Source organism: Vigna umbellata, chromosome 5 (genome assembly GCF_029865625.1).
Source record: "Vigna umbellata cultivar VRB3 chromosome 5, Vumbellata_1.0, whole genome shotgun sequence".
NCBI lineage: Eukaryota > Viridiplantae > Streptophyta > Magnoliopsida > Fabales > Fabaceae > Vigna > Vigna umbellata.
The window spans coordinates 17,111,875-17,125,285 of record NC_142169.1 but is presented as its reverse complement, the minus strand read 5'-3'; positions in this window follow the sequence as shown (position 1 = coordinate 17,125,285).

Genomic DNA, 13,411 nt, shown 5'->3' with positions numbered 1-13,411 from the left:
TACAATAATTGTATTTTTGTTTAAACTTTATTAATTGAGTTTACTTTTGAGATGTAGTAATTGTCTTTGTTAAAGGAAAAACTAACTGGAATATATAATTAATCTTGAAAAACCAATAAGAATTTTAAATTTACAAAACAAAATGTAATGAACTTCAATGTTAATGTTAATATTTTTCTTTAATAAACACACATGGCAATTACTCAACATTAAACATTAGTAGAATTTAAATAAAATTAACAAAATTAGAGTTTTTGTATTTAATTATAATTCATTTTTTTATTGTGATAAACACAAATTGAACCAGCTAATTACCTTATCGTATTGTTTTAGTTGGTTTTCTTCTACATGATATCATATTGAATATTTTTTAGAACGGCCACAATATAAAATTGCAATTTAGAACTCAATGGCAGAGGTTAATGATAAACCATATTTTTCACCCTGATGCATATAAAAACCATATTTTACAAATTAGAACTCAAAGTGGAAGTTACCTGTTTTCTCATAGGTTATATATAGGGTTTGTTAGATAAACCACCATGTCCATGGCTTTTTTTATCAATAGAGAACGCAGTATTAACCAATAAAGATTCAACATTAAAAGATTTTGTTCCAATGTAAGGATTTTTAAAATACTTTTACATGTAATTTGGATTTTAAATGATTTGTAAAACACGAAATCAAAATATTTTAAAAGAATTTATGAATTTAAAGAATTTTACTCATATAAAAAAGTTATAAGTTTTATATATCTGTAAGTAAAATACATCTTTGTCTATATCATCCTATTAATTAAATACATCATAGTATCTTTTAGTGGTAATCAATTATAATATTATGGTAAATTATATTATCATAACAAACTAACCTACATAAACAGAAAATAATAATATTAAAAAATAATAAAAAATGACAAATAAATAAGAAAAATTTAAACTCATAAAAATATAAACTTATATTCATGTGCATGTTATTTTGGTAATCTTATTATTTTATAATAATTAGTGTCATTATGAGTTTATTTAGGCACTAGCAGTGTACATCACTACTTTTTTACTTTATTTCTCCTTTTGACAGAGACCTAAGTTGTTTTATGCAATTTAAGGTAGTGTTAACCTATGCATCTATGTTATAATATTAAAAGTACGAGTTACGTATTACTTTCACTTTAAAAATAATAATTTATATATCATTTCACTTATAAATGAATCTCAATGTTGCTATAAAATGTGATAATGACATGATGTTTAAAATCCAACAGTGTAATAAATCTAACCTAATTCTACAAAATTGGCTTATGCTCCGATGAGGGGTGAAACAGAAGAATCTTCATAATAGATCTCGTTATGATAAGTTTCAACCATGACTTTGATACCATATTAGAAAGTGGATTCAAGTCTAATTCAACCCTGTTAAATTATATTAATATTTAAGATTGGTTCATGTAATTTAAAGTATAACTTTGATGTACAGATTCTAATGTGATGATTATTAAAATATAATGTATTAAAGTTATAGGGATTATTTTAGAGTTATTAAAATTAATACCTCTCTTCTCACTTCAATAAAGGGCATTTTAGTATTTTATTAAAGTTGATTAAATATCATAAAAGAGTGAAAATGTTTGACTACGGTTGACATGTTAAGTTTTTGAAAAAAGAAAGAAAGAAATGTTACGTTCGAAAAGAAAAGAAACTCTGACATCTCTTAGAATTTCTATATCATCAAAAAAACATTAAAGAAGAGTAAGAGAAGGGAGAACATTTGACAGGAAGAAACTGTACAATGGATCCAGGTAACTTCTTTACTACTGTGTATGAGAGAATAGTGAGTATCATGAAAATTTAAGATCTTGTGTGTGTTTTTCATTCAATTAAAAATTAAAGAATTGCTAACAAATCTCACAAAACTGACCGATAAGATAAGGTTTATACTTCACTTATATATTATAGTTTAGCTTTATCTATAATAAAAGTGGAATTTCCAACATTATGTAGTAGACAAGAAAACTACCGTTTGAACTAAAAAATATAATACTCCCCCTTAATTTATAATTTATGCACATGCTTTAACTATTCCTAACTCATCTCTCACCTTTTCAAATATATTCCTCTTCAAAAGTTTAGTTAGAGCATCTTGTTACAAAACCACATATAACAATATTTATATAATAATTTTCCTTTATTATTTGAAGAATAATATACAGGTATTTAACAAAATCCTTTTTACTATATATTCGTTATATAATAATATAAAATAGTGTAGATGATAATGCAGTTATCCAATACTTATTTTACTAATTATGTTTGTTTTACCAAAATCTTACTGAGGCTTTCACGGGACCATGTTAATTTCTACATCGGACTTTTAACAACCTAACATTCCCAAACAATAATCTCACGACACTTTCCCAAACAATAATCTCACGACATTTTCCAAAACAATAATCTCACGAGTTTCATATATATATATATAAATTATAATTCTGCTTCCAATAGTTCAAATTGACGTTTTCATAATACAGACCACAACATTTATAAATTTTATTATTTATAATTTTAAAATAAAAAAAATAGTCAACCGACAAGTATTTTTTAAAATATTATTTACTTTATTTAAAAGTAATATACTTTAATTAATATATAAAAATCCTTGTAAGTATATTTAAGATAATAAAATGGATAGAATCTATATGTTTGTGTAGGATTATTTTAGTAGTTGGAAATTATATTTACTAATAAAAAGTTAAAATTTATTTAAAAATTATATTTACATTTTTCAGTTAGCTTTTGAAAATTTATGAATATTTTGTATTTTCTAAGTTTACATTTTTCGGAGCAAATAATACAATAGCATTGCCTTTCTGTACGTTGCTTCGTGAGCTTTCTATTATTATTCTTAAGAGAAGGTTATTGCGTGGTTTAGACAAAGGCATTCATGAATTTTATTTGAGAAATTCTATATTTAATCGTAAATTCATTTTATACTTTTATTATGCGTAATTTATATTAATCCTTACTTCAGAATAAATTTGTTAGAATTCAACTTACTAATTTATTTAAAATTTAAATTGATTTTGGAGCATTAATTTTTAATTAAATTGATATTTAAAAATTAAAATTTATTGAAAAAACTAAAATCCTCACCTAATTAATTTAACTTAATACAATTTTTCTAAGAGTGAATTAGGTTAGATTGAGTTTAACTTAAAGAAAAATCAATTTAACATTATTTTAGTAGGTTAAGTAATAAAATTGTTTAAATCTACAAATACCACTTTAAGAAATTTAAGGACTAGAGTTTTATATTTTTCCTTTTAATTTTGATAGAAGTGAATTATATAAGAGTATTAAAAACAGAGCATTTGTATGGAATATACTGTCGTGATACTTTAAATAGAGGCACCGCACCGTGACCGACAAAACCAAATAATTGGAGATGCTTGTCGAAGCAGAGATTCAACTGGTTCAATAGATTTTCCCAAATTACTATAAATAAAGCCAAAGGGTTAATTAGTTTTTTAAAATATTATATATATATATATATATATATATATATATATATATATATATATATATATATATATATGTAATAATAATGGTAATTAGCTATTCCTCTGAGTATTATAATCACTATTATATTTGTGACTATATTTTAAATTCTCACTAAAATTGGTTTTTGTTGTGATAAAAATAATTGTAATGGTTAATTCTATCCAAGAGTGTTAATTCTCCATTTTTAAGATAATAATAGATTATTTTTTACAATAAATATTTATCATTAGTATTAGAAATTATGTTGTTGCTAAATCGTCACATATTCCTTCCAAGTCATAATAAATAGACAAATTATTTTAAAATGTTAAAATAAATATCAATTAAAATAAATAAACATCAAATATAAATATTAAAATATTAAATATCTTTTACATTGTAATGATTAAAAATACAATAAATATCTATTATATACATGAAAATTATTTCTACTTCAAAACACTTAAATTAAATAAGTATCTAAAATATATATAATAGTAAATGGTAGTATGTCAAAGATTTTAATAATAAAGTTTAAATATTTATTTAATGGACTACTTGAAGAGGTATATCCCCCAATTAATGATAAATCTCTAAATAAAATAGTCATTTGACCTCTCATCTTCCTTTTAATTGATATTGGGATTGTAATTCACTTTGAAGTGGATAATTGAATACCAGTTTCTTATTGATTTTGGATAATGGTAATTAACTTGAACACTTCTAATTCAAAGTTATTTGTTTTTTTTTTTATTTTTGTGTGCATTTTTCGACTTGACGTTGGACAAATTGTTTTGTCATTGATATACATACCTTGTGAATGATTTCATTTTTTTTTTCTAAACACACATTCAAAATGTTTTGCTAGTGGGAAAGGTGCTTTTTCAATTTCTTCTCCATACACCTCACCTACATTATTCAAATTATCTTGTAATATGTTTAGAGAGAATAATTAACATTATAAATATGTCTTAACACCGAGATAAAAGTTCTATGAATATGATTAAACCAAATAAAGTTTTTGCTAAAGGAGTCTCAAGAAGTATATTCAACTTAGAATAATCAAATTTCATCTAAAATAAACTATCATTTTTAAGTTTGATTGAGTTTGCGTGTGTATGTAAAGATTAAAAAGCTAAATTGATACATTCAAATATTTGAAGATTAGTTTAATCGATTTGCACTGAACATTTTAAGTTTCCCATGTTATTTCATTAAATTAATTTGCGTTTTAATCGGTTGAAATCTCTTTATATTCATTTAAATTAATTAAAAAATATATGAATGGTCAAGATCAAGCATTATCTACTCACTCATACTAATATTAAGTCTTGAGTCATAAATTGTTTAAAGCTTTTTAAGATTAAGAGTATTCAAGTATGATCCTTAATTAATCACCTTTGAAAGAAAATTCAAAAGATGTTCTTTTGTGGATAAGATATATTATTAGTTTAGAGTATAATTTCAATACACTATAAGACCACAAAACATCACCATCAGAATGAAATTCATGTGTAAAATAAGTACATACTTATATTTTTCATAGCTTTTATCATTTTATTTCCTTTTCTTCATACATGTCTTATTTGCTAGCCTTTTTTCATCAGGCATAAAAGCATGTCATTTTTATATGTTATTACATTGGAGCTGCAAAAGGTGTTTCTTTTTTCATTAAGTTTTTTTCATTAAATTAGCACATCTCTTAAAGGAATATTTTTGTTATTTGGTATCCACATACCTTGGGTCATGTTTAAAAAGATAGAAATTGTTTCGTACCTAGTAGAGATTGAACGGTTAACATTTGGCATCGTCTGATTTATCCACTCAGGACCGTTCGGTTCATCCGCTACAGTCAACCAGGTCAAAGATTGGACCGCAATTGGACCAACGTTTAAGTTATTGGACCAATAGTCCAGCAAATGATAAAATAATCAAGAATATCTAATTAAAAATATTGATAAGCAGGTTATAAACAACCAACCAGATTTTTAGGTAATCTGTTTATATCTTATTCTGTTTATATTTTATTGGACTTATATCAGCTTAAGGTCCATGAGACAACTTATAAATAGAGAGCCAAGGTCACAAGCCAGGTACGTTCAACTCATACTTCATGACACCCAAACATTCAATAATGATAACCCTTCACTAAATATTCAACTAAGAACCAAGGTTCTTCAAATTTACGCCTAACTTGAGCGTCGGAGTATCTTTTGCAAGTACCTCCCCCTGCCGGAGCACGAAGGCAACCGATCGGCCAAGACGGAAGTCAACCGAACAGCTCAGACAGAAGAAAGGCAAGCAGCTCAGGCGATCCCAGCTTTTGGAAGGAAGGAAGACGCGTCAGAACAGGTTAGTTTCTCGATCCCAAAAAATTCCTACCGAAACATTTTGGCGCCCACCGTGGGGCCGGGGGTATCCCTTATAACCACAAGGAACCGTACAAGGATCATCATCAACGTCAACAAGCTTCTACGACTCTACAGATAATTATTTTGATATAGATTCATTTTATTATTTAATTTAATTTAAATATATTAATTCAATATTATAATATTGTTCAAGATTTATTAAGGGTCCAATAATGCACTCACCAGTTAGCCAAATTTGGCATCAAGTGTTCAACTGTGCAATAGTTCGGTCATTCGGCCTCATTGGTATTCAGCCATTCGGCTTCACAGTGCAGGTGACAAGACCATGCAGACCACTCGACCAAGAGGAGTGCAAGAACCGAGAGGTAAATCCCTCTCAGAAGTAAGCTATCACTAGAGTCAAAAAAACCCAGGGAATGCTCTCCGAGAACCCCTGGTCCTAAACTGAGCAGTGAGGAACGTTCTCCATGAACGCTCACTCTCGTCCTAAACCGAGCATTGTTGGACGTCCCCGAGGACTGATACTCTCATCCACTAGGAAGTTCCAAAACAAACTCCTACGCTGAAAAATCAAAGGGTGAGGAACGTTCTCCGTGAACTCTCACTCTCTTCCTAAACCGAGAGGTGTTGGACATCCCCGAGGACTGACACTTTCGTCCACTAGGAAGTTCCAAAACGAACTCCTACGCTGAAAAACTGAGCGGTGGGGAACGTTCTCTATGAAATCTCAATCTTGTCCTAAACCGAGCGGTGTTGGACGTCCCCGAGGACCGACACTCTCGTCCACTAGGAAGTTCCAAAACAAACTCCTACGTCTAAAAATCGAGCGATGAGGAATGTTCTCCGTGAACTCTCACTCTCGTCCTAAACCGAGCGGTGTTGGACGTCCCCCATGGACTATAAACCGAACGGTGAAGACAGTCCCCCTTGGACTATAAATCGAACGGTAAAGCCCGTTCCCTAGGAAGAACTCCTAGGTCAAAGTCACAAAGCTGAGAGGTAAAGCTCTGTCACTAGGAAGTTCTCCAGGAACTCCTGAGTTGAACACCAAGAGCTGAGGAACAATCATTCTCAACCGAGCGTATTCAATAAAGCACTCTTGCACGCTTGGCCATTCAACCTTATAAAATGGGTTAGTCTACTTATTTACATTCTTTTAACACTTCAAATTCGATCATTATTTTTCTTCAGAAAATAAAAACAAGTTCTAAAAAGAACTCCCATCATAAGCCGCTCGACCTATTGAAAAGTTCAAAAGAGAAGTTATAAAGTCCACCGTTTCGGCAGCAGCGAGCAACGACTAAAAATAGCCTCCCTCAAACTCATAAGTCCTATAGTTAACCACGGCTAAAGCCAAACGCTTAACTCGGACTTGGGGGACATAATGTATCGTACCTAGTGGAGATCGAACGATTAACATTTGGCACCGTTCGGTCCATCCACTCAGGACCGTTCGGTGCATCCGTTACAGTCAACCAAGTCAAAGATTGGGCCAGCGTTTAAGTTATTGGACCAATAGTCCAATAGATGATAAAATAATCAAGAATATCTAATTAAAGATATTGATAAGCAGGTTATAAACAACCAACCAGATTTTTAGGTAATCTGTTATATCTTATTCTGTTTATATTTTATTGGGCTTATGTTAGCTTAAGGTCCATGAGACAACTTATAAATAGAGAGCCAGGACCACAAGCCAGGTACGTTCAACTCACACTTCATAACACCCAAACATTCAATAGTGATAACCCTTCACTAAATACTCAACTAAGAACCAAGGTTCTTCAAATTCACGCATAACTTGAGCGTCGGAGTATCTTTTGCAGGTACCTTCCCCCTAGAGCACGAAGGCAACCGATCGACCAAGACGGAAGTTAACTGAACGACTCAGACAGAAGAAAGACAAGCAGCTCAGACGATCACAGCTTTTGGAAGGAAGGAAGACGTGTCAGAACATGTTAGTTTCTCAGTCTCAAAAAATTCCTACCGAAACCGAAATAATTGTTGGTTTGGTTAAAATAAAAAAAAAATGGTTTTGAAATATTTCACAAAGATTCTCCTTTTCCAAGTTCTTTTGAAACTCTTTTCAAATTGAAAAATTGGATGCAATCAAATGTGTGAATTAAGATTGGATATAAATACAATAAAAAAAGATGATAAAAAAAAGTATTACACAAGAAAATTTATTGATTCAAATCCGATGATCCTACATTCAATCTCGATTATTCAATCTAAAACAATTAACTTTATTATTAACAACTTTGTATAAAGTACTTGACAATTAAAAGTTCAATTCAGTGATAATAAACTCTTGAGTGATCTGAAAGGGATATCATAAAAAAGATATAAGCCTTTTAAACTTTTTTTATCACCAATAGTTTTGTCTTGTCAACTCTTGAACATGACAAGAAAACACCACTAAAATATTCTTCTCAATTGAGGATATAACTTTCCTCATAGTATCATTCTTTAAAATTAGGTTGTCTAATGTTAGTAAATGATCAGTTTATCTTTTATCTAAGACTTTTCTTTTTTAAAAGAGAGATTTATTTTCATTTTTTTCTTCTTAAAATTTGAATTGAGACTCATATAGTTCTTCTTCTAGCTTTTAAATTTATTGTTCAGTTTGTCATTTTCATTTTCATCACATAAATTTTTATAATTTCAAACTTTGATCTATTTTTATCTTTATAGAACTCTCATATGTTGTGATAATAGTTTCTCACATCTTCTTTGCTCCTTTCAAAATATATACCTTAAATATTCTTCTTTCAACCAGGCACACATTAAAGTGTTATGTGCGTATTTGTTTTGTTCATTTGTTCATAATATTTTGGATGGAGCTCATTGACATAAAAGGGATCTTTTGTGTAAACTCTTTACTATTGTAAGTTATTTCTTATAGAAATAAGAAGTTATACTTTATATCCATTCATTAAGTTGTGAACCTTGAATAAATAACCCTTTTGTATATAACAAAGATAAATTTTGTCCACCTACTTAAACTTAAAAGGAATTTAACAAATAATCAAGAGTGAGTTTGTGTACTAATTATAAGTTAGAATTAACAATGAAAATATTCATAAATGAGTTGATTGATTAGCATAATCATTTGCCTTTTACATTTTGAATACTTAATATAATCTAAATTATGGATGAATCATTATAAAAACAAAGTCTTTTTATTTCATTCTATCCACGACTTTTTGTCAACTTCTAGTAGGTATATTTGAAAAAATATTGTAAGATCATTTTAATCTCTATTCACACTTTTGTACGAAGAACTAACATTTATTTCATATAAAACCTTAAGAAAATAATAAATATGATCTAAAACAATAGTAAACATAACTTTAATAAAAAAAACTAGTATAAGATGATTTATTTTTAAATTGTATTAAGTTTTATTTTCTAATAAGAATTTCAAATACATCCTTTTTAAAACTTATAAACTAATATTTCTTTAAAAGATTTTTGAATCAATTTTAATTTTCTATATATATTAATATCATATTTAACTTCTTTATTATGTACAAGTGAAAACACACGTAATACACCAATGTGTGTTATTTTTTTTACAATAATAATAAATTATTATAATTATAAAAGAAAATATAATTAATTTTTAAACTTTTATTATAGATAATTATTTTTATTTAAAATGATTAAATTAAAAAAATATTCATATAAAAGATATCAATTTTACTCAAACAGTTGAGTAAAATTGACAAAATAATTATTTTAATTTAAAAAAAGAAATTATTTAAATGGTAAAATTAAAAAACAAAATCAAATGAGAATCCCGTTATATAGTAATATATTTAAATTTTCATTTTCTTTATTATGTATTATTGAACTTCAATTTAATTTTCTATTTATACTCTAATATCCTATTTAACTTCTTTTCCACGGTAAATTAATTTTTTTTTTGTACAAATCATAATAGCACACCAGAGAAAGTCAATGCAAGAATTTTCAATAACATATAATGGAACACTAGTCAAAGTTATATGTAAACATATTTAGAGATGAAAAAATAATATATTCATGGATATTGTTAGAAGAAATATATCACAAGTAGAAAAAAGTTTAAATGTTATAAAAAATTATAAAATAGAGATGAAAGGGAAGAAGAGAATAGAAAATGAAATAAATTATTATGATCAAATGAAAAATTAAATTTAGATGTATAAAATTTAATTGGAGAGTTACACATGGGACACATACATTTAAATAATGAAAATAAAGTCTTTAATTCAATAAAAACTTAGGCAAGAATTTTTTAAAAGACAAGTAAAAAAAATATAAATGTGTACGAAATATAGATGAAATCCTAGCCTATAGATATTTATATTAAAAGAGGCATGAATTATTATTTCTTATAATAACTTACACTCTAGGTTAGAATAGGAATAAGAGGGTGTGTTAAGGAATTCAAGTCACATTAATAAGACTTGAATGTTTATAGTCAAAACTTTATATGAAAAAAGGAAGCGTTATGAGCATTTCATAATAGATCATTTTTTAAGTGAATATACAATTGAGAGCTTTGATAGTCTTTGTATGGGGTGAGTTTCATGTTGGTTGAGTTTTCTCTCTTCCTATTTTGCCTTTATTGATGTTTTATATCCAAGAGAGTGTCAAGGGTTCTTAAGAAAGTTTTCATCCTTTAATTATCTATTTTTTTCTTCATTTTCACTAGAGCTGTTAAAACGGGTCATTCGATCTGACCCGGTTCGGTCCACCACGGGTTGGTCACTTAGTGAACCAACCTAACCCGGCATATTTATTAGCAAGCTAGAAAAATTTGAACCCGGCCCGACCCACCACAGGTTGGTGGGTAAACGGGTTGGCTCACTAGCTCACTTACATTTTTTTAAGTAAAAAAATTTACAAACTTTCTAATCTAAACAAATTTTATTCCCAAATTCACTCCTAACATGAGTGTTTAATTAATTTTGAAAATAAAGAATTTAAATAATATCTTCAAGCAAAAAAAATAATAAATGTTTTTTTTATAAAATTAAAATTATTTTAATAAAATAAAATTAGGTAGGTAGGTTGGTGGGCCAACCCGGCCCACCACGGGTTCAATCCGCATGAGCCGGGTTTAATGAGCCGGATTGAAATCTGACCAACATAAAAAAAATACAATTTTTTCAAACCCAACCCGGCTCGAACCCATAATGGACCGAATTAGCCCGTGTATTGTGTTCCATTTTGACAACTCTAATTTTCACAAGTCTCTTTCATTCAAATCTTTTTATAGTGTATGGTTTTTCTATGCTTCCACCATCCATAATTTATCCTAAACCTTCTACTATATATGTCTATAACAAACCCTAAGCCAAAGAAAACAAAAATCACCAACCTTTCATATCAAACTCAGATCATAAATTTTGCAAAATAAAACCAAAACCTTCTTAACAAAACTTCCAAGATTCTTAAGAAACTCCGTATTCACTTAGTTTTTTCCTCACACTGTGCCTTACATAAACCGAATAATACTTATGAGACTCAATTTTTATTTAGTAAAGATGGTTTAAAAAATAATAAAGGTTAAAATTTTATATTATATTCAATATATAATAGAATTTAAATTATTTTATTACTCATTTACAAAATAATATCTCAAAACGTTTTTCATTTTCATTCTCTTTTAATTTTTTTTCTAAGTTTCGGAAATTGATTCTCATGTTTTTTCAACAGAGTGTACCATTGAGGTCATGAGAGAAATGATCAAATATTTTCTATCAAAATTTCTTTCAGAGAGTAAGTTTCTTTCTTTTCTATAAAGCCTTCTTTTTTCAGTTTTTAGCGGATGTTTTAGATTTTTTAAGGTTTTATGAATTGAGAAGGTGATCCTTCATCAAGATCACTTTTTTTTTCGAATATTTTATATATTTTCTAGGTCACTATACTTCTTAGATGTAGTTTTAAATCCTTTCTTATCATAGGATTAGAGATGTTAAAATGGGTCACAATCCGTGGGTCAATCCGGTCCATCACGAGTTTGAGTCAGGTTGAGTTTGAAAAAATTGTATTTTTTTTTGCGCGGGTCAAATTTCAATCTGGTTCATTTAAACCCGGCTCATGCGGGTTGAACTCGTGGTGGGCCGGATTGGCCTACCAACCCACCTACCTAATTTTATTTTATTAAAATTTAATTTTAATTTTATAAAAAAAATATATTTATTATTTTCTTTCTTAAAAAAATTATTTAAATTCCTTATTTTCAAAATTAATTAAACACCCATGTTGGGAGTGAAATTTGTTTTGATTTGAATTATAGAAAGTTTGTAAAAAAAATTTATTTAAAAAAAATTGTAATTAAGTGATGTGTTTTTCATCTTCTTAATTTATGTGATGAATTTTTGTTATTATGAATTGTAAGAAAAGATATGGCTAGTTCCTCTTTCCAAGAGGGGGGTGAATTGATGATCAATAAAAATAATTATTTTTTCAATCTTTTCGCAAACTAAGAATAATCTTTAATCTATCTCGAAATCCAAGCAATAAAGTGCTGCAATGAAAGTAAAAGAGATAAAGAAAGAAATACAAACATAGGGTTTATACTGGTTCGGCCTCAATGCCTACATCCAGTATCCTTTCAATCAACCTGAGGTTGAAAGCCAATTGCACTATAAAGATATGAGTTTTTACAACAACGCTTTACAGAGATCACTTCTCAAATGTAATCACCTCTCTAAATCACTAATCTAATATAGCCAATACCAAAACCCTGCAGTAAGAACAATCCTCTTCTGTAGTCACCCTTTGAGACACCTCTCAAAGTACAAAGAACTCCTCGCTCTTCTTCCTAGCCACATGCACAAGGAACAACACAATCCAAGATTGCTAAAAATGAAATTTGACCAGTCAAGAGTACACCTTAGTAGTGCAGTACTTGATCGGTAGTGAAAATCCAAATATGTTCTTCAAGAAACCTTCAAGATAATTAACTTTTTGTGTATCTTGTTTCTTGGAGCGTCTTAGCACACCTGTAACTCTTTTCTCAATTCACAAAATATCATATATGAAAGTTTAAAATGATCAATTCTTTTTAGAGCAGTGTGCAATGCGTCAATTTATAGTATTCTCAACAGACGCAATCTAATCGATTACTATAATAATGTAATCGGTTAAATTAGTAACAGAGTTACTCCTGAAAAACATTCAAACAAATTTAACAAATTAAGCACATAATGTAATCGATTTACCATATCATGTAAGTCAAAACATATAAATCGAAGATAAACATCCTCACAAATATGATACTGATACATAGTGATGCAACTTTCCATAAGTCTTTAACATGTACCATGTTAAAACGAGGGACTAGTGTATTGTATATGCCTAAGTATCCTTTGGCCATGAGAATACAAAACCTAATCCTAGTCAAATACATGTTAGCCTACTAGGTCGACATGTACTCGGTCCATACCTACTTGATGAAGACAATGTCATCCAATTGCATTATTAGTTATATTAATGTTTAGGTTA